The sequence below is a fragment of the Lynx canadensis genome, chromosome A1, assembly GCF_007474595.2.
Source record: "Lynx canadensis isolate LIC74 chromosome A1, mLynCan4.pri.v2, whole genome shotgun sequence".
Lineage (NCBI taxonomy): Eukaryota > Metazoa > Chordata > Mammalia > Carnivora > Felidae > Lynx > Lynx canadensis.
The window spans coordinates 194124013-194146363 of NC_044303.2; the positions used below are offsets into that span (position 1 = coordinate 194124013).

Sequence of the window (22351 nt, forward strand, 5' to 3'; positions counted from 1 at the left end):
TACTATAGGGAGTGCCCTGTCCAGTGCAGAACTGTACTGCAGGAAGAAGAAACTAGAAAACAAAACCCAATAATTTGGGCCACTGTATGGACAAGTAAACCAGAACAACATGAAACAAAAAAGCAGAACTGACTCAAGAGCAGGCTGGGGTACTGGCTCTGTAAGGATCTGGGGAGAGGGAATATACAAATGGGGTAAAGCAAATGCAAATGAATATGTAGATGCATTTAGTTAATTTTTAAGTTGTCAAATATCCAATAGTGGCTGGTTAGCTTCAGATGTCACCCAGAGGAGCTAGATAACGTTCACTGAAGCAGTAACGCAGAGTAAAAGCTACCATTTATTGAGTATTTACTAAACATTTGTATTGCTAAACATGAGCATTAATTTCTTTATTTCCCACAACAATCTCATGAAAAAGGTATTAGCATCTCCATTTACAGATGAAGATACAAGGTTTCAAAGTCACATGGACACGGCCGACCTGGGAATCAAAACTAGGTCAGTCTGCACTTCAACCCCACTCCTGTAGCCATCCTGCCTTCAGAAAAGCAAACAGACAAACTGACATCCCTTCTTACACCTACTCCCCTGTGATGATGCAAATTTCATCACCACCCTCTCCACTCATTTCAGTCCTTTGAGATCCCACTCAAACACCACCGCTCCTGCAACAACCCCCATCTGAATCAATCCATCCCTCCTTCGGCTCTTACCTCACATTTCCATTAGTGCCCTTTTCTGCCTTGTTCTAGAGTTGATTGTGTCTGGCCCTCCCTTTACACACAAAGCAAGTTGTTCAGACTCTCATTTTGACACTTAGTGTTTTGCATTAATACCACCCATGCCTGGATTTGTCTCCCATCTTTTGCAATCAACATTTCCCTTAAAGACAGGAACTGTGTCTTAGGAATCTTTCCGTGGACCTGGCACTTAATAGTGCTTTGGGAACAGATGCTTGCTAGGGGAGGCTGGCACACACAGCTGGTTTCTCCATCCTGTCTGCTCTATCAGCTGTGACACCCCTCCGGAGTACTTTTCCTTGCACCTTTCCCATGGTCAGGGTCATTGGGCACTGCCAGGAGGGATCTGGGAGTCCTGTGTGGAACAACTTTCAGATAAGTGAAGGAGGTGAAGGAGGAAACTGCCCTTCTCCATTGCCACTCTTGTCCCTGTGGTCCTCTTTCTTCCAATGCAGACCTGTCCTCTTTGGCATCCTCAGAGTTCACTTTAGGGAAAGGATTGCTTATCTCATTCTCTTACTTTGGAGTTAGTCACTTATTTCTTCCTTCCTGGGGAATTAAGTCTCTGATCCCCATAAAGAAATCTTTAGAGATCCTTTTTCAAGGGGGAGAGGCTTCGAGAGCCATACTTGGGATACCTACATGCCTATGCTGCCTCCTGGCTGGCTATTTGAGTGGTTAAGAGCACAGGGTCTGACAGTGGACAAACTCCATTCAATTCCCCAATCTGTCCCTTGGGCAAGTTAATTAGTAACTCTGAAATCTTTGCTGCCTCATCTGTATTACAGAAATAATAACAGTACCCACCTAATGGTGCTGCTTTGAGAATTAAATGCATTTAAAATGTGTTCTTAGCACACAGTGTCTGGCTACCATGGTGTCTGTTGTTCCAGATGCTATTGTTGTGATGTTGCTGCTGTTTTGTAAACAACATCATCTCACCACTAGAGAGATAAGAGCAACATGTAGCTGAAAACCTTACCTCTGCAGTTAGTAGGAAACAAAAAGTCACATGTAGCTTCTAGCTGGAGCCTAAGAATAGCTGTAGTTAAGTTTCTGCTTAAAAATAACTTGCACGCTTTTAGGCTTTTAGAATCCAAGGTGTTTTAGAGAGCATCTTTATCAATTATGCCATTTTATAGAAAATGGAAGATCAGGGAGGTGAAATGGCATTTCCAGAGTCAATCAGCCAAATGTCAGGCAAGGTGACACTCAAAGTCAGGTCTCCTGACCCCAGTCCACCCAGTGTATTTCTCACTGGGTATCCCTTGAGCGGCTGCCCTTTTCTTGGATTTAACCACTGTGTGCTCTCTCCACCTTCCCCATCAGTCCCCATGGTAATCTGGGCACCACCTGAAGATGTTGCTTTGCCTGGGATGGAGAAGACCATGGTGCTACATCTTGCAGAATAGACACTGCTGAGATGAGTGTATTTCTCTATGCAGACAAGTTTCAACTTTGGTCTAACTGTCCATTACTGTCACTCCTACGTGAACCAATTCTGCTGAAACTAATGTGCCAATGTTAATATTAGAACTGCAGGTTAAGGGTCTAGTCCTCCCGTTCAAAGGCTGCCATTGAACTCTTGCCAATGAGAATCGCACTGGCATCTGGAGTGAGTGTCAACAGTATAAAACATGAGGAAACTAAGGTAGATTTGTCATTCTCCACATCGAGAGAGCAGAGTCAAGGCCTAGCCTAACTACCAGAGATGAGCTGAGGTAAGACCCTGGATGGAAATCACTCAAGGTGCAACTGTGGGGAAGAGACCCTAACCAGACCTATCAGGTGCTCTGACTCCCAGAGCACACCGGACAAGCCCTCTGCTCTAAACATGCGCCTAAATATGCTTTGTACCTTACCACCTCTGAACTTTTGTTCGCATTGCTCTTTCTGCTTTCCTCTATTATTTAAAATTATATAGGACTCTGTATCATTTTTAAAAAGCATTTTTATTCCTGCTGTTTTGCTGAATAATCAGAACTCTGTGAGGCAAGTGCTTATCACTGCTATGTCACTGATAAGAAACTGGCAATTTAGAGGCACAAGAAGACTTGCCCTGGGCCACAAAGCTCATCTTGCAGTCAGGCCTATTTCATTCTCCAATCTCCAGGTTCAGAGACTTTCCATATGTGAGAGTCAGTGTAGCCTCCAGGCTTTAAGCCGGATGTAAGCTCCAGATTGCCTGGGTTTGAATCCTGGCACTTGTCGTTTGCTACTTGCTCATAGTATGAGCCTAAGCCTATTAATTAGATAGGCTATGCCTCAGTTCCTCTATAGGCAGAATGGGAATAATCATAGTTTCTGTGTCAAAACAATGAGAGGAGTAAATGAGTTTTTATGCGCAAAATGCTTAGAACAGTGGCTGGCACAAAATACCTGCTCAGTAAATGTTGCTATGGCAACTACACTGCTTCCTGTTTGAATTCTCTCTGCCAATGCTCATCTGAAATGCCATGAAGTGCTGTTCTGACTTTTTGTAAATAGATGCAATTCCTGTCTCTTTCAGACCCTGTAATCATTTGTACTTTGCTCCCAGCACACAGTGTGTTCTGCTGTGCACCGGAGATATCTGTAAACCTGCTTTTCTCATCTAACTCCCGCTCGCCTGTGAGCGCTGTGGTATCTGAGAGAGCCCTCTGATATAAGTACATCCCCCACAGTGCCTGGCATGGTGCTCAATGCCAAAGAGAAAAGCAGTTGGCAAATATTAGTTCCACTTTACTCAGTTAAACCCAGAATTCCAGTTCCCATTAAGTCCCAGAATGTTAGGGCTGGAAAGACTCCTTAGGGATCAGCCAATCCTCTCGTGTGGCTGGATAACTGGGCTGCCGCCAGACGGAAAGGTACTTGTCCAAAGTCACACTTGTTAGTGGCAGAAATAGGCATGGAAACCAGATCTCATCCTACCAGCAGCCCTGGGCTCCACCCAAAGCACAGGGCTGCGTCTCTCTCCATGGAATGGAGGGGGAAACAGCCCATGTAGCAGAAGTAAAGAGCAAAGGATGGGACAAATGGCAGCACACAGCTAAGCTTCAGCACCACTACTGCTCCCGGGATTGAAATGCATTAGGAAAATGCATCTCCAGAAGACTACCAGGGAGGAAGAACTGGAATAAACTGCATGACCAATAAGGTAGTTTCTCTGAACGAACCTGGGATATCTCTGCGGCATGAATGCATCAGGAGCCCTGCAAAGGAAAAGCTTCTGGATCCTGAATATATTAAAATGCAAACCTTGAAGTGGTTCTTCTCCTCTTTCCACTTAACACATAATCGAAACTGATGTCCTTATACTTTGGGCTCCAGAACACGTTCTTCTTGCTGAGATTTGTATATAGTCAAGACTAAGATGCACCGTCCCTGTACACAGAGGCTATTTTTCACAGTTCTGGTAGGAATAAGGAAAGGTAAAGTTCTTATCAGCCTACGCCCCAGAGCCTCTTTTCCACAGACTATTGTCATGTTGTTTCCCCTTGTTGAGTTTCAGATAATGTTTAGATTCATGTAAAATGAATCAGAGATCATTCTGTACTGGTCAGCTTGACTTGGCCAGAGAAATGTTTTGATGGCTGATACTGTCAAGTCTTGTCTTCCAAAGTAAGATAAGGTAAATAGGTTTTAAGGTGATAAGCTCCCCCATCATCTCTGATGTAAATGCCTTGAGGGAGGGGGGTGGTGAGAAGCTAGTTCTGAGGACAGTGGGGGGTTGCAGGAGCACAATAAGCAGGCACAGCCCTGGAGTGGGGTCTACTGAGGCTTACATCCTCACCTCTGGCTCGTTCAGAGGATGACACCCACGGGCACCCGTAACCACCAAGTGAGCCTCTGAAAAAGGGGGCACGTTGGCTTGCCAAGTCCCGGTTAGTGAGAGGTAATTGTTCACAACACAGCCTTCCTGGGGGGGAAATGCCCAGAGGGCAAACAGTTCTGACCTTGGGATTTTGAGGGAAGTCATCTTCTCCTTTTGCTCTCTATCCAATACATGAGTCATTTTAAAAACATTTTTAATGTCAGGGATAAAAAGTGCTTGTAACAGTCATGCAGGTGAGCCTGGGAGAAGTAAAAAAAAAAGACTTTGTGCAAAATAAATTGATCTAGAAGTCATTTCTAACTATTGACTGACCTGATGGTACGTACCCCTTTGTTTCCTCTAGATTGTTAAAACTAGTTGTCATTATTTCAATCCATACGTTGGTTTAACAGACACACTGGAGACACGTGATGTGATTAGCTTTCAAAGAGCTCGCCCACTATCTTACTGACACCATAAACCATGTATGAAGCAAACTGGCACTAACTTATTATAATCTTTGCCTTAAAGAGTCACCTTCTCAGTCCCTGTGATTGGTATCAACTTCCATACTGCTCCAAAGATGAGCCATTAGGTATGTTGAATGCATATGTTTTGAGTGGCATTTCTAAATTTAAATTTCCCCTGGGCACCAGGGAGCTGACTTGACAATATGGATCCCATTACTTGCAAACAATGCCATTTTCTGTTATCTCGACGGCCTCCATGTTGATGGAAGTAACAATGGTAAAGCATGAAAATGGAATTGGCCTACAAATTTTGAAGTTTAGTGGATTAATAAGATTGATCGCTCTTTATTGCTGTTTGTTTTTCACCCTTACACTTAATCAGTGTCTTCACTTAAAAAAAAAAAAAAGAAAGAAAGAAAGAAACTTTATTCCCTTTATGACTGAATGCTCCATCAGCTCGGAACATCCTGAGCTGTCACTTAGTACCTCCTAGTAACATATAACAAGCCCCCGCTGACGCTGTTGAGCTATAAGTTCCTTGAAGTCAGAGACAATCTGACATGAATAAGAACCAGCTCTGCAGGTCTGTCCCTCTTTGTGCTAAGTCCTGGAGGCAGCACTCTGCAGTGCAGGGTCAGCAAATGCATGACACACATACTCTCCTCTTCTGCACCCAGGGCAGACATCACTAATTGATCATGGCATTCCTTCCAATGCAGCCCAGTCAAGGCCTCAGAGTTCCCATCATCAGCATTCCTGGAAGCCACTACCGATTTATCAGAATTCACAGGCTTGATAAAACCTATTTTCTGGCCTAGACTTAATGGTTAAAAGGAAGGGCTTTGGAATTGGACTGATCTGAATTCAAGTCCAAATACTGCCACTTACTTGCTATGTGACTGGGAGAACAGTTGTCCAAGTGCCCTAAATCTCAGTTTTCCCCACTGCGGAGTGTTTCCTCTCATCCTTCGGAGGCCTACATTTATGCATTTCCTCGTCTGAGAAACCTCTATTCACTGAAGGCCTCACCTAGGCCTCAGAAAACACCCTGAGCTTGTTCTTCATAGTCCTTCCCACTGGAGCAGTGATGGGCCCCTTCCTTCTAATTCTCCCCGTTGGCGAGTGAGCTCCTCAAGGGCAGTTACATTTCACAGTTATATTTTCAGAGCCTGGCAAAAGGCTTGGTACAGTAAATAGCTAAAAATAGGGGGTACCATTAACACATCAAAATCACTTAAAACAGTGCTAAGAATATGACAAATGCTCAATAAACATTAGCTCGTCTCATATTTTTTGTTACGTTCCATAATTTGAGGCTCAGAGAAGAAAGTTTACCATGGAGCTAACTGTTACATATGTATGGTTTAATTTTGGATCATTATCACTCTTCAACTGCCAAGGGTACCAAAGGTATCAATACTTCCTACATCTTGAGAGAGCTGCATTCCTTGAAACAGGGCCACTTTCTTCTTTCTCAGGCCCCATAAAACTTAACATGGAGCCTTATACATAACAGGCCTATCTGATCATGTTTTGGGCCGTGCCTGCCAGCCCAACCTTTGCCGATTCCAGCCCCCAACAGGCCTTTGCTAGATACTCCCAGGTTACTGGAGTCCTGCCATTCTCTTTTGAGTACCCATGGCCAAAATATCAGCCCGGGAGGTCTGTCCTGGGATAATCACTTATGGCTGTGGTTCTCAAACTTGAGCATACAGTACATTTGATTTCCCTAGAGGGCTTGTTAAGATGCAGACTGTTGGGCCCCCCCTCAGAATTTCTGATTCTGGGGTAGGGCTTGAGAATCTGCATTTCTATCTTGTTCTCAGATGATACTCTGTGGCTGGTCCTGGACCATTCTTTGAGAATCGCTGACTAATGGAAGACAGGAGATAAAAGACAAACACTCTTGTCTAGAGTATAAAGTTTAAGTTCTTTCATCAGCTCCCAGACTGGTGATGATCTCCATTTGAATCCTGTAAGCTGTATTTGCAACCAATTCTTATTAAAACCAAGGAAATTGACACATAAGTGTCAGCTGCAGGACCTTGATGAAGGATGAACAAGCAGGGTGTCTAAATTTTGCTGATGGAGCTTGCAATTGTCCCCCTTTCTCAGTTGACAACTAGTAAAATGACTTGATACTTTAATATCTCGCAGTTAATATCATAAGTTTGCAGCATACTTTATATTTTTTCAGAGTGTTTTCATGCATATTATCACACCTGATTCTTACAGTTACTGCACTGGGGGGGAGGCAGACAGGAATTAGCATCTCTCTTTAGATGACAAGGACCCAGGTCCGTACCCATGATACCCCATAGTCTCTGATGCAAGTGTCAGTTCTGCCTTTGGCCTCCCTTCATGTGCTAAATCTTAATTTATTTTGGATTGTTACAGATGCTTTGAGTTAGAAGACATCATAAGGAGACCTTCTAATCAGAAGGTTCTGAGGCCCTTGGGGATACAGATTTCATTGGTAGCCTCAGGAAAGCTTTGGACTCTTCTAATACAATACAAATGTGCAAACATATGATACAATTTACATATAGCTTCCGATTGTACAAGGACCAATTAAAGTCCAAGGTCACCATGTTTCATGACTGCAAGAGACACCAATCCCACTGAACTAACTGTAGTCCTGTAAAGATCACCCACCAACCATGGAAGAAGAGCAGAGGCTGTACATTCCACTTTGGTTGGTTGGTTTTTGTGATTTTTAATGGATGAAAAACTGAGATTCAAGAACTCTAGTGATTTGTTTCAGGTACCAGAGCCAAATAAAGGCAGAAGTAAAGTGGGAAGTAGGACTTCCAGAAGGTAATGTGGTACTGTGGCAGGGAAGTAAAGTATGTCAAGTGCTAACACAAGTTGTGGCACCCAGTGAGCACAAATTCCTTGGCTCCTGGACTATTTTTGCAGTTCATGTTCATATGTAACAATTGGATAAGTCTTCCTTTCTCTCAGAACAGATAGATAATATGGTTGACTGGAAGCCATATATACTCATGTCCTCTAGATCATATAAATCTATTAGACGATACCATTACTTATGACTGTGTTCACATGATATGATGTTCCTATATGCTTACGTCATAGCTCCATGTAGACATTTGTCCCTTAGCCATGGGTACAAAAATAGAAAAGAAAAATCTCACCAAAGGGAAGAAAGCCCAGACTACAGTAGTGTCTAGTTTTCCCTACATTTTTTAATGCTTGCTTCAGCCTGTATAAGATTCATTCTTCCCACTACAAAGGAATCATATTGTACTTCCTAATCTACAGAGAGGAATGACTTTCACCCTACTTTTTCATTGTGTATTTGCATCTAATTAACATTTAAAGTTAAGCAGAATTTAGGGGCGCCTGGATGGCTCAGTTGGCTAAGCGTCTGACTTCGGCTCAGGTCATGATCTCTCAGTGCACGAGTTCGAGCCCCACATCGGGATCTGTGCTGACAGCTCAGAGCCTGGAGCCTGCTTCAGATTCTGTGTCTCCCTCTCTCTCTGCTCCTCCCCCACTCGTGCTGTTTCTCTCCGTCTTTCAAAAATAAATAAAAACATTAAAAAAAGTTTTAAAGTTCAGCAGAATTTATAGGTCACTTCACTGTATACACTTCATTGTATGTTATACATTAAAAATAAGGTCCTTGTTTTAGATTACTATTGAACCCTAGAATGCCAGGAGTAAAAGGACCTCTACACAGAGGCTTCATCTAATTCCTTCTGTCATAGGAAAGAGGCAGATGCTCTGGGAAGGGGAAATTTGTCCTTGAGGTCAAATAGTTGAGGGTATGGCAGCAACACCAATATTTGAACTTACTTTTCCTGACTCCAAACTCAGCATTTTAGCCATATTTTTGCTGATCTCACTCAGATTTTAAGCCAGAAGGGCCCAGCAGTTGTAGCATTTCCTACTCTTCATTTTCTTCTGCTCTCATTGTATTTTTCCGAAAATAAATTTGGTAGACAGTGGGATAAACACACACATTCTTTTTTCCATTTAACATGGATGGTTGGCCCTGGTTCTGCCTGCTGCTTTTATAAGACTCCCACTATGCTTACCCTCACCAATACATTACATAATATAGGGGCAGTAATCCATCTCTCCCCCTGTACCATGGGCTATGTCACTGCCTGATTATAAAGGAGGTCTATCCCCAGGGAAAATGCCCTAACTCAGCCTTTTGGAAAAAGAAAGATCTTCCTCAACTCTAAATGACTGGATTGATGGAATAAACCAAAGTGTTCAAAATGACTTAAGTACAGGATGAATTTGGGGGTTCCCGATCTAGCTCAAGACTCAACTCTTTTTTTTTTTGTCTAATGTCCTGTAGGTGCCATGGCCTCATGGAGTCCCTGTGGACTCTCAGGAAAACTATGCACCTTTAACGAGACACTCCCTTTCATTAAATAAGTTAACAGTAGAGTGGGAAAACAGTTTAGCCAATAAAGTGGGAAAACCGTTTAGCCAAACTACATTTCTGACCATAGTCCTATCAAGCTGTTAAGATCTGCCCCCGGACTAAGTGAGGTCGTGATTGTGTGTTATTCAAGTTGGCAGAGACACAGCTGTGTGAACCTTATGAGGTCATTATTCTGAAATGTCTCCATTACTAGCATTGTCAGGAAATGGTATCTTGGAGAAAGTAGGGAACAATTTTATTTTGTAAGTGGCTACATAATTTTAAATGTTTTGAATAGAAAAACTTCCTACTGGGTTCTACATATGCCCCTGCATTTGTAAAAAGAACTGAACATATACGTCACCTTGGCCGATGTGGTGGTGTTGCAGATGGTAAATATTTTCAGAGCTAGGCACTGTATTTTATACTTTTTAGAGAACTCCCCTTGATTTCCTAGAATGGGATCTGACACATAGTAGGCATATGATACCTGGTTTCTTATTGAAAGTCATAAGCATTGGTGTGAGTGTAACTTAAGGACTCCCGAAGTAGTAGGTGTTTTGGTTTTGTTTGTTCGTTTTGGTCACCAGACAGCTTCATACTCGTTGAGCACATAGTCTCTGCTGGGCCCTCCCTCCTTGTCTGCTGTCACTCCTCCCTTTGTCAGCAGCCCCTGCTCACTCCACACTCACCTGCTACTTTTCTTGTCTGCTGCTGTTAACAAGTTCAATGACCAAGACTGTGAAATTACTTAACTTACATTTACACAGTTTTACAGTCAACATGCATTTGCCTGCAGGATGCAAGAGGGATGCGATTCTTTCATCTGGCTTTATTCCACCTTTATATATTAGAAGTCTTCCAGAATTACAAGGTCGTTTAAAATCTGGAAGCTGGGCAAGTGGGGATGCACATAGGATAAAGTGCAAACTACCTCCAGAAGTTGTAATCTTCTTAACTAGACAGTTTAGACCCTAGATTCCATCTATCACACTCTCCATCCCAGCCCCACAGAGATTTCTAGGCCATCTACTTCCACTCTTGCTAAAGTGACAAAATTAAGCCAAATTGCTACGCAAACAGGTTATCTCTGGGGAAAAAAGATTCAATACACAAGAAACCACATAATCCTGTGTTATCTTCTGGTTGTTACTACATCTGTCAAGATGGGTCTGGAGAGTCATAATAGGATGTGGGTGTTCTAAGTGGAAGAAAACAGTTTGAGGAAAATTAGGCCAAAAACACAGTATACATGTGATCTTTTGACCTTTTGGGGGGTGCCAGTGGTTTAGTGTGATAAGAATGTACAGTGTATCAAAAGGACTTAAGGCAAAACAAAAACCAAAAAATAAAAAAAAGCAAAACAAACAAAAAACAAAAAGAAAGGGTAAACTCAAATAATAGACATAAAGAGAAGGATAGTAATTTTAATTGGTCATGGAGACCCACTACAGGAATGAGATGAGGGCATGACCTATTCTTAAGTATACTTTAGGTGGTGACTTCTATAAGATCTTACAGATTGAAAGGAGGTGGCTCAGGAAAACAATTCGGGGATCATATATACCAGCACATCCACTCTTCTTAATCCCAGCACAAGGACCAAATACCACCTTTTCTCATTTCCACTCAGGACACCTTAGAAGAGACTAGATGACCAGACAGAGCCAAAATTGTTGTCCTACTTCCAGATAAAAGAGATGGCTAGTAACACAGCACTCTTCCCCAGAGAGAAGAAGAGAAGCCAATATTCCCAAGGACCAAATGGCTGATTTAGCCACTTCCTGAGAACAAAATGGCAGCCATGTTACAGAACCCCAGCTGTATATTTAGTGGAAAAGATGCATATACTGGACTCTGACACACCCTGGACTCTTCATTTGGACATTTATCTCTTAAAATTTAGGAATGGAGTGTGACTTCACTGGCTCTCTAATTTTCTGAGCATTTGATTGCTTGGCTCAGAGGAATCTTTCTCAATGTGCTAAATATCTATAGCCTTTCTTACGAATACCAGGAATAGTCTTTATATATGAGGGCAGGAAATTTCTTCATATCTCTATGCTTTTACTAAGAAGTGTCCTTCTGTCTGAAATGCTTTACTCTCCCAACTTTCCCTAATGATAACACTAGAAGACAAGTAGCAGCATAAACAGCAGTGGCCATGATAAACATCTGAATAGGTACAAAGAACAGAGCTCTTTGCTGAATTCCTAATGTATTACCTCATTTGGAATTCCCAACATTCTAATTTACGTCATTTCAAAAGTATGGATTAAAATGGTGTAGGCAGCATAAATAACTTGGCTAGTTTCACACAGTCCAAACATTCAGGGATAGGAAGCTTAATAATCACATGGCCTTCAATTCAACTTTTTATAACAATTTCTAAATGATTTTTACATTTTTAAGACAGTACTCTTCCCTACAAATGGGTGGCAACTTGGAAGCTGCAGGAAGAAGGGACAGAAGGTTGTCTGCAGGACCTGAAGTCCTAACCTTTACCCAAAGGCATTGAGTGTTGCCTCAAAAGGCCACCAGATCCAGGGATCCTCCTTCAGAGCAGTTAAGAAAAGTCCAATGCCAGATTCTGTTCAGGAAGCAAGTACAGGAGTACTTGTGAGTGGCTTTTTGGGGGTGGGGGAGGCAGAATCTCTGAAAAACGTAATGCTAATGTCAGACATACTTTTTTAGCTTCTAAAAGAGGTTCCAGGAAGTCTTTAGCTTGTCCTGTGGTAGGGTTTCCACTGAGGGCAGGGTCAAGAACTATAACCTTAGTAGAAAGGTACAACTCTTCATCAAGTTTAACAGTCTCCTTGGCTACCAACGGGCCAACCTTGTCTGCCTATTGCTATCAAATACTTGCCATCAACATATTAAGTTTTCTTGTTGGACAATTTACACCCTCCAGTACAGATTCTATGAAAGTGTTCCTAGGCCTGCAGCATTTTCTCTTGGTGTGTTCCTTAGCTCCACGTACCTGACACCATCCTCTGAAAATTCTTTAATGACATCTTTTGTAACCATGAGCATATCTTCATGGTTAGTAGTAAGCTGATGAGTAATTTGAACTATCTGGAAACATTCCTCTAATGACAGGATCGTGGATTTTAAGACCTGGGCTTTTTGGCTATTAATTTCTTCATGGTGTTAGAACCAATGAGTTCATTCAAGTGGGCATGAAGTTCCACTTTAGGTAATTCCGAGTAAAATGTTGCCTTCCATGGCCCTTGTTCTTCCTCCATCACAAATTAGCAGGATAAGAAGTTCCTCAAACCTTTTGTTCTTTGTCTAAACAATACAGCGTATTTCAATCAGTAAGTGTGGTGGTTTGAATTTCCTTCCGATTGCTTTTCTTCCCCATTTTGATACAATTAGCTGTATGTGTAGCTCTGGGCTCAGCTTCATCACCATGATGGGCCATTGCTCTTGAGTCTCTCCTGCCCTTGTGCCTGCAAATCCTTGAGGATGGGGCAGGGGGAGCATGGAGCACCACGAATAATAGTATCCTCAGTAGGAGTTCCCTGGCTGCTTTGCCAATTCGGGTACCACATGTGGCCCTCCACTCATCCACCAAGGGCTATTACAACTACTATAGCGCCCTGTGGCACTGCCTGCGTGTCCTACCCAACTTTTCAGAAATCCTTTGCCCTTAGGCTTCAATTAGTGCCCAGGAATGTACTCCTCCCTTTGAATGCTGCTGCTGTATATTACTTGGACCCATATGATGGCAATATCTACCTAAAATTCATTCATTCATACGTTTTTATTAAATGACATACTACATGCCAGGCACTGTGCTAGGCCCTGGGAGGCTAGATTGCTATCCTGGAGGAACTCAGAGATGAGTATGTGGGAAACATAAGTGATTAGAATGTGGGGTAAGAAGCATTATGAACAGGAGTCAGGAAGAGTTCCAAAGAGAGCATAAAGGGGGGAATAGCTAACCCAGTTGTTAAGTGCTTGAGAAGCCTTCCAGGGGAAAGTGTTAGTGAATCTGGGACCTACATAACAAATAGGATTGTGGCAGGTGAAGAATGGAAATATCCCAGACTCAGCTAAGCGGAAAATGCGAACTTTTTAGTCTCACCACGCCTCTCACCCATAGACGATGATCTGGAAATAAAGGGAGGAGTACGTTTGGCATGGTTGATTCCAGATCCATCAATTCCTGGAATTGATGGGAAAGGAATTAGCATCTCCAAATCTCAGTTTCTACATCTGGGGATGGAGATTAGTAGTAGTGCCGTCACTTAAGATTGTTGTTGTTGCAAGTATGAAAATGACCTAATGATATATAAAGGAACATACCACAGCAGCTAGACCAACCAAATCTCCAATGACGGTGGTACTTTTTGACCATGATAATGGTTAGTAGGTCCACCTACATTATGACCTCTCTATAAATAGGAATCTGACTATTTTTCTTTTTTTTTTTTTTTTTTTTTTTTTTTTAATTTTTTTTTTTCATCGTTTATTTATTTTTGGGACAGAGAGAGACAGAGCATGAACGGGGGAGGGGCAGAGAGAGAGGGAGACACAGAATGGGAAACAGGCTCCAGGCTCCGAGCCATCAGCCCAGAGCCCGACGCGGGGCTCGAACTCACGGACCGCGAGATCGTGACCTGGCTGAAGTCGGACGCTTAACCGACTGCGCCACCCAGGCGCCCCTGACTATTTTTCTTTGTGTTTCTCACTGTGGCTTAAACTACACAGATTTACTAACAGGTATTCAGTAAGTTCCTGCTGACAGATTTGTTTGTATACATTTTTCCATTAATTCATTAAACATATTTATTGAGCACTTACTATGTGCCTGTCTCTGACCTTCATGCTGTGGATACAAGAATGAACAAAGCACATTCCTGGAGCTCTCATCCTAACATTCTGACCAGCAGTTCCATAAAATTGATGGTTACTTATATCGTGAAATCAGGTTTGGAAAATACCATCCAAAGCATAAGAATCACCTGACTTGTTAGTGATAATAACTGTAATTCCACTTGATGTTTCTGAAGAACCTGATTCCTTATCTTAAGAACTCTTCAACCAATTTAGTGTTTTTCCACCTGCTACTGGGTCTTGCCTGAATTGAAAATGATGATTTGCACTTCACTCCACAATTCACATCACAGCTCCCCCCGCCACCACGGTCCTTATCAGCAATAGACCAATTTGTTAATCTGTGCTTCTTTCTTTTAACTGCCTTCTGCTGGTACCTGAGAGGCTGTCTGTCTGCATAGAGAGGGGGGTGGATTATCAGTCAAACAACTCAAGTTGTAACCTCAGTTGTGCAAGTAATCAATTTTGATATGTTTTTTCATTTATTCTTTCGATGAATATTAATGGAGCGCTTAATAGAGGCCCAGCATGTTCTGGTCGAGGGCTCAGGTGCTGGAGTCAGAATGCCTAAGTTAGAAACTAGCTCTGCTACTTTTCAGCCATATAATCATGGGTGACTGACTTGACCACTCAGTTTTCTGATCTGCAAAATGGGGATAATAATCACATCCACCTCACAGGATGGTTGTAAGTATTAAATGCATGTAAAAATACAGGTAAAAAAAAAATCTTAGAACAGCATACCTTAAACTAGTAAGTTCTCAATAAATGTTAGATGCTATTACCTTATTGTTAACATCTATTGTTACTCTCAAATGCCAGATGCTGTATATAGCACTGAGGAAATAGGGTGTGGGGGCAAGGACATGGTGTTTATCCTTAGAGATCTTGCTTCTATTAGATGAAGAGACATTAGGAACTGACTTCTCAAATAAATACATAATTAAAAATTGTGATAAATACCAGGAGGAAATGAACAGGGTATAGTGTGTGGTCTGAGACTGAAAGAATAGACAGAAGGTGAAGTACTGAAGAAGGGGTGTATGCCATGTGTGAAGGACTGTCCAGGAAGAGAGAAAAGCATGTGCAAAGGCCCTAAGACAGGGACTGAAGGGCCTTTGTGGTTACAGGTAGAGGCTGAGGTAGAGAGGACGCTGAGGCAACAGGCAGGGTCCAAGCCACGCAGTGGAGTTTGAGAATTTTCCTAAGGGCAAAGGAAAACCACCCATGGTGCAGGGTTTCCTTTCTGGCACACAGATTTCCCAAACCTGAGGTGAGAGAATTATACAAAAAATCATCCCGGGGCATCTGGGTGGCTCAATTGGTTAAGACCCAACCCTTGGTTTTGGCTCAGGTTATGATCTCATGGTTGTGAGATCAAGCCCCACATCAGTCTTTGCACTGAGCATGGAGCCTGCTTGGGATTCTCTCTCTCCTCTCTCTCTGCCCGTCCCCGCCCTCTCTCTAAATAAATAAATAAATAAACTCAAAAAATTATCTCAAGCTCCTTTAAGACTAAACAACATAAGATTCTGTGGCGACTAACAACAACAACAACAACAACAACAACAACAACAACAACAGAAAGGTGGTTTCTGGGAAAAGTAGAGGAAAAAAAAGTAGAGGTAGAAAAGGGACGAAAGAGGGAGACAGGGAGGTAAGAAATAAGGAAAGAAGCAGCTGACTACAACTTCAGAAGAAACATAAAGTCGAGAAATGCAATGTTAAATGCTCGGTGCAGAGATGCAGACTAGGTATCTATTACATCCATGTGTGTGTGTGTGTGTGTGTGTGTGTGTGTGTGTGTGTGTGTGTGTAGGTGTCTTTGATGCATGTATTTGTACGTTCACTGATTTGGCAGGAGCCCAAACTGGGGGAGCTTTTCCATGGGTGACAAATAAGTCTAATGGGCTGGAAACAGAGAGGAAGAAAAATGCTGTGTCATTCATTTTGGTTAAATGCACGATTACTGGATATAAAGATGCATCTGGAACAGCGTCTGCTGGAAAGCTGGTGTTCAGGCATTGAAACGCCTGCCGAGGCATGGTTCAGCGGCTCCTTTCAGGAGCTGCTCGCTGGAAATCAAACAGAATTACATTAGGAAAGGCGTGGCAGAGAAAGTACTCTCCAGAACAGGAAATTTTACTGAGAGGAAAAGAAAAGGGAGTTTAGTCCAAAAAGAAGGGCTGACTCCAAGAATGCTAATTTGTTCAAACCTTCCGGAGCCCAGAGGAACTTGAGCACTTAATATTCAGATGCGGTGGTGCAAAGAAGTAGGCAAGGTAGTGAAAAGCAAAAAGAAGTAAGTGTTCTTTTGGCCCATATTTCTCCTTCCTGGCTGAGTAGGGGTATAATTTAAGGATTTATGAAGGGGAAGCACACTAGTCCTATTCTGCAAACACTTTATAATGCTAATACCACCTCTGGCTGTCAGAATTTACTGATACGGGTCTCTAGGGTTGTGTATCATATGAACCTAGCAGCAAATGCTGAGAAGAATACTGGTGACGTTCCCTCAATGCAAGGAGAAGTAGAAGAAGCCCCATATGGTTCAGGAAAAGTTCTTTTCTGGTAAGGAAAGCCACGGTAGTATGTCTTATTCTCTCAACTACTTCCTGATTTGCCAGTGGTTCAATTAGCATACGCTTGATTGAATTAATAATAGCGGCTGCCATTTAATAGACATTTACAATATGTTTTAGGTACTGAAAGCACATTATTCCACTGAATCTTCACAGTGCATGGTAAGACAGAGTCGAACACCATTTTATGCATGAGGAAACAGAGGCTCGGAGAGGTTAAGGAACACGTACAAAGGCACAGGTAGCTAGAATTGATATACAGGTCCACGTTCCATTTGGGCCCCAATTTTCTTATCTATAAAATGGAGCTGGTTAATACCCTCTTCAAATTCTCCTGTTCCCAAAGCCCCCTCAGAAAGACTGCAGATTCCTCAAGTTCACTGCTGTGTCTATTTTGTGTGCTTTTCTTATCATGGAGTCCCCTCTCCACGTTCATTCCCAGCACTCCTGTGCATTCGAGGATTTTTGTCCATCAGAACTTGTCCCGGAATCATTCATGCTTACTGAAGTGCAAATGACAGATAATAGCAATAATTCCTTACTTTTCTGCAACTGGTAGTCAAGGACCCACATTCTCCCATTTTAGCTCATCCCCAAATCACTGAGAGGCAGACGAGATCATTCTCCCAAGTTTGCAGATGAGAAACTAAGACTCAGGCAGGAGGAGTGACTCCACCAAGGTCACACAATGAGTTAAAAGCACAGTCATGACTACAGGCTCACAGCTCTTACGATCCAGTCTGGCATCTTTTCTGGAGAAGCACACTGCTTCCCTCAGTTGTAAGCTCCAGGGCCCAGCAGGAAGCATAAATGAACAAATGGGCAGATGAGAGAACACTTTTCTCCCTGCCAGTGCTCACTCAGCTTTAGCCAAACTTTGTCAAGTGAAAAGCAGGTCCAGATCTTCCTATTTTTTCTTTTTTTAAAAAAGCTAAGGGTCTGGATTCTTATGTGCAATCCTATGATTTTTTTATTTTTTTTTTTTTTTTAAAATTTTTTTTTCAACGTTTATTTATTTTTGGGACAGAGAGAGACAGAGCATGAATGGGGGAGGGGCAGAGAGAGAGGGAGACACAGAATCGGAAACAGGCTCCAGGCTCTGAGCCATCAGCCCAGAGCCTGACGCGGGGCTCGAACTCCCGGACCGCGAGATCGTGACCTGGCTGAAGTCGGACGCTTAACCGACTGCGCCACCCAGGCGCCCCTCCTATGATTTTTTTAAAAGCTACCTAAAACTTTTATTGTAAATCTCTGCGAGAACCATCACACATCTGTAAGTTGGAGTCACCACTGGGTAATCAGTTTTCCACCTCTGCTTTACACTGAAAAAAAAAATTGAGAATTGGATTATGGTTGCAGAAATGTCTAGCTGGAAGCCCTTTTAGCCACAGGAATGCTCATTGCTTGGGAGAGCCAAACCTCAATCAATCAAATCTCACAGAACAGTGGAGATTTTTGAGTCCCAAACAAAGCAGGGTCAGACAGAGACACTCCAAATCCCCAATATAGCCCTTGCCTCCAACCAAGAAAGAAAAAGTCTTGCGAAGTTATCCTGTTTAGAACTTTAAATGAAAGAGTGTAGAACAGAGATAAGAAATGAGAGCTCTGAGAGACTTAATATGTTAAATATTGTTAAATAATTATACTAATAAGACAATTATCTACAGCAGCTTTTTTTTGCATTTCTTTTTTTAATTTTTTTTTATCAATATGAAATTTATTGTCAAATTGGTTTCTATACAACATCCAGTGCTCATCCCAACAGGTGCCCTCCTCAATACCCATCACCCATCCCCCCCACTCCCTCCCATGCCCCATCAACCCTCGGATTGTTCTCAGTTTTTAAGAGTCTTTTATGGTTTGGCTCCCTCCCTCTCTTTTTTTTTTTTTCCCTTCCCCTCCCCCATGGTCTTCTGTTAAGTTTCTCAGGATCCACATAAGAGTGAAAACATATGGTATCTGTCTTTCTTTGTATGACTTATTTCACTTAGCATAACACTCTCCAGTTCCATCCACATTGCTGCAAAAGGCCATATTTCATTCTTTCTCACTGCCACGTAGTATTCCATTGTGTATATAAACCACAATTTCTTTATCCATTCGTCAGCTGATGGACATTTAGGCTCTTTCCATAGTTTGGCTATTGTTGAAAGTGCTGCTATAAACATTGGGGTACAAGTGTCCCTGTGCATCAGCATTCCTGTATCCCTTGGGTAAATTCCTAGCAGTGCTATTGCTGGGTCATAGGGTAGATCTATTTTTAATTTTTTGAGGAACCTCCACACTGTTTTCCAGAGTGGCTGCACCAGTTTTCATTCCCACCAACAGTGCAAGAGGGTTCCCGTTTCTCCACATCCTCGCCAGCATCTATAGTCTCCTGATTTGTTTATTTTGGCTACTCTGACTGGCGTGCAGCTTTTATTTGCATTCTTCTATGTACCAGTCACTATTCTAGGTATTTTTTATGCATTACTTTTTAAAATCCTTACAATAGCACTTTGAGGAGAATGTCACTATTACTTCTATTTTATAGATGGGGAAATTACAACTCTGAGAATTGTAATAACTTGCCCAAGGTCACAACTTACTATTACACAGAATTGGGATTAGGATCCAGGGAGCCCAGCTCTGGAGACTACACTCTCTACCACAATTAGAGAAAGCACCATTTCCCTGAAGGCACAGATTATTTTGCACAGAATAGCCATACTCAGAAAATTTTCCCTGAATTAGACTGAGCAAAGGACAGGAGTTCATTTTTTAAAATAAGACCACATATTTCTACCTTCCACAGGGAACCTGGAAGTCTTTGTAGGCTTTTCTCCCATGCCAGTGAAACTTTGACAAGACGTATTCTAAACCCTCTAGTCCTTGAGCAGATAGATTTTCTGATCACTGACAGAGAGAATTAAATCTTCTACCTCATCTTTTGTGGTTTTATTTTCACCCCACTTGGCACCCTAGAGGGGACATTAACACTCCTTATACTGGCAGCTTCTCTGGAAGTGGACCCCACACCCAATGGGGGATATACACCATCTGTTTCTAATTCATCCTGTCTTCAGTCCTCCATTCAATACTCTCCTGGTCTCACATCATGACTGAGGCTAGATACCAGCTCTCAGTGCAATCTGGCAGTCTGTCCTCTCAGGGTAGCTCTAGGCCCATTAGGCATTCCAGATATTCCAGGCACATGGAGAGCAGAATGATAACAACCCTACAGGGGTGCCTGGGTGGCTCAGTTGGTTAAGCGTCCAACTCTTGATTTCAGCTCAGGTCACAATTTCATGGTTGTTGGATTGATCCCTGCATGTGGAACCTGCTTGAGATTCTCTCTCTCTCTCTCTCTCTCTCTCTGCCCCTCCATGCTCATGTGCAGGAAAAAAGAAAACGTTTAGGAGCTCTTCCCTCCCCCCACCCCAATTTTTTAAACCCTAACTTAATTTACCAACTGTATAATTCCATATGCAAAAGAAATAAGCCCGGGAAGGTCAAGTAGTACCTTACTGAGACTCTTTAAGACTGAGACTCTTTAAGAAGATACTCAAAGTATCTTCTACTTTGCTTTAGAAAGGATTTAGGGAAAGAGTCTCAATCCCAAATGCCAACAGTGACTAGACTAATATAAATTACCCACTGGACACTGTGGTGAGTAGGAGAATGCATGACTCATCTAAAGGAGGGAAACCACGGCTCAGCTCCAGCCTATTGTAGATACATCTGTTAATTTTTCAAGAGAAGGCACAGGATCTCCATTTGTGTCAATGAGATACTATATAATTTGGACCAATACTTCCAGGGAGGACAACTAGAGCAGCTGGACAAAATACTTAAAAATCTTCTTGAATATATGGATGAGTTAACAAGAGAGTGAAGAATTACAGAGTCAGGATGTAGGGCTGGAAGAAAGCCAGGGAGGTAAGTCTTGTGTTTGGAACTACTTTTTCCCTGGAGACATTTACCAATTCTAGAGGAAGCAGCTAAACTAAGAAGAGACAAAAATAAGAAGCTGGAGTTTAGAGTTCAGGACCAAAAAACAATGGCAATAAAAAAAAAGGCTGATAAACAATCACTTTATTTTGGTACCTAGAAGAGCTGTCCAAGGAGTAAAAATGAACTGGAAACAGACATGTGCTTGTAGGGACTGCAGTGTAGCTTCAAATCATCTCAGTCTCTGAAGCAGGATTAAAATGATAATGGATTGCTAGTACAACAGGAAAATATGTATTTATTAGATAGAAAGATAACATTACCCCAGGCCTCAAATTGTTTCTACAGAAAATTCTCAAATACGATGTCTAGCACATAATAAAAAATAACAAGTTACACCAGAAGATAAAATAACATAGATAAAAATGAATAGAAAAGAGACAATAGGGACAAATCCATAGGGGCTCAAGATATTAATCAGACATATATTTTATAATCAGCTATGCTTACTATCTTCTTGGAGATAAAATACAAGATTGATAATTTCAGTAGACTCCTAAAAAATGTAAAGTAATCAAAAGGAAATTCAAAACTTGAAAAGGACAGAGACTGACATCAAGAATTTAATAGGCATAATGGCAGATTGGCTGCAGCTTAAAAGAGAATTTGTCAACTTCAAAATAGATCAAAGGAAATGAATAGTATTAAAGTGCAAAGAAAGAGAAGAGCATGGAAAATACAGAAAATAACGCGGGAGATATAGTGGATGGAGTGACAAACCCTAACATGTAAGTAACTAGAATGTCATCAGGAGAAAAAGGAAGAAAGGAAGTATATAGAAGTAATTCTAAGAGTCATTGGCAAGAGTTTTCCAAACATGATAAAAGACATTAAGACATAATATCAAAAAGTCCAATGTACCCAAATAATGTTAATTAAAATAAATTACACTTAGGTACAACTCAGTCAAATTCTTGATAACCAAAGACAGAGAGAAACTCTTAAAAGCATCAATAGTTGAGGGACACTTGGGTGGCTCAGTCAGTTAAGCTTTCGACTTGGGTCAGGTCATGATGGTACTGTTTGTGAATTTGAGCCCCCCATTGGACTCTGTGCTGACAGCTCAAAGCCTGGAGCCTGCTTCAGCTTCTGTGTCTCCTTCCTCTCTGTTCCTCCCCCACTCGTGCTCTGTCTCTGTCTCTCAAAAATAAACACTAAAAAAAGTTAAAAAAAGAAAAAGCATCCATAGTTGAAAGAGTAATAGGAGACAGATTACTGCAAAACGGTCAACAATGCAACTCTTTGTAAGAAACAACTGAATTATATCTTTAAAATGCTGAGAGAAAATAACTACAAATATAGACTATATCTAACACTGACGTTTTTCAAGAGAGAATGTGAAAAAAAAAAGACTTTTTTTTCTACAAATAAAAGAAAAAATATTTCTTAACAACAGACTCACAGTAGTGGAAATATTAAAGGATAGTATTCATGGGTAAGGAAAATTATTCTAGATGGAAACAGAGATACAGAATAGAATAAAAAGTAAAAATTATAAACATATGGAGAAATATAAATAAATACAGACT

General features: G+C 41.7%; 1 protein-coding gene and 1 pseudogene across 2 annotated transcripts in view; both read right to left on the minus strand.

Annotated features, from left to right (window-relative positions):
- The window catches only part of GRIA1 (glutamate ionotropic receptor AMPA type subunit 1), a 306995-nt gene that overhangs the window by 166214 nt on the left and 118430 nt on the right, over window positions 1-22351 (minus strand). The window lies entirely within an intron of this gene.
- LOC115513707 lies at window positions 11903-12653 on the minus strand (annotated as a pseudogene).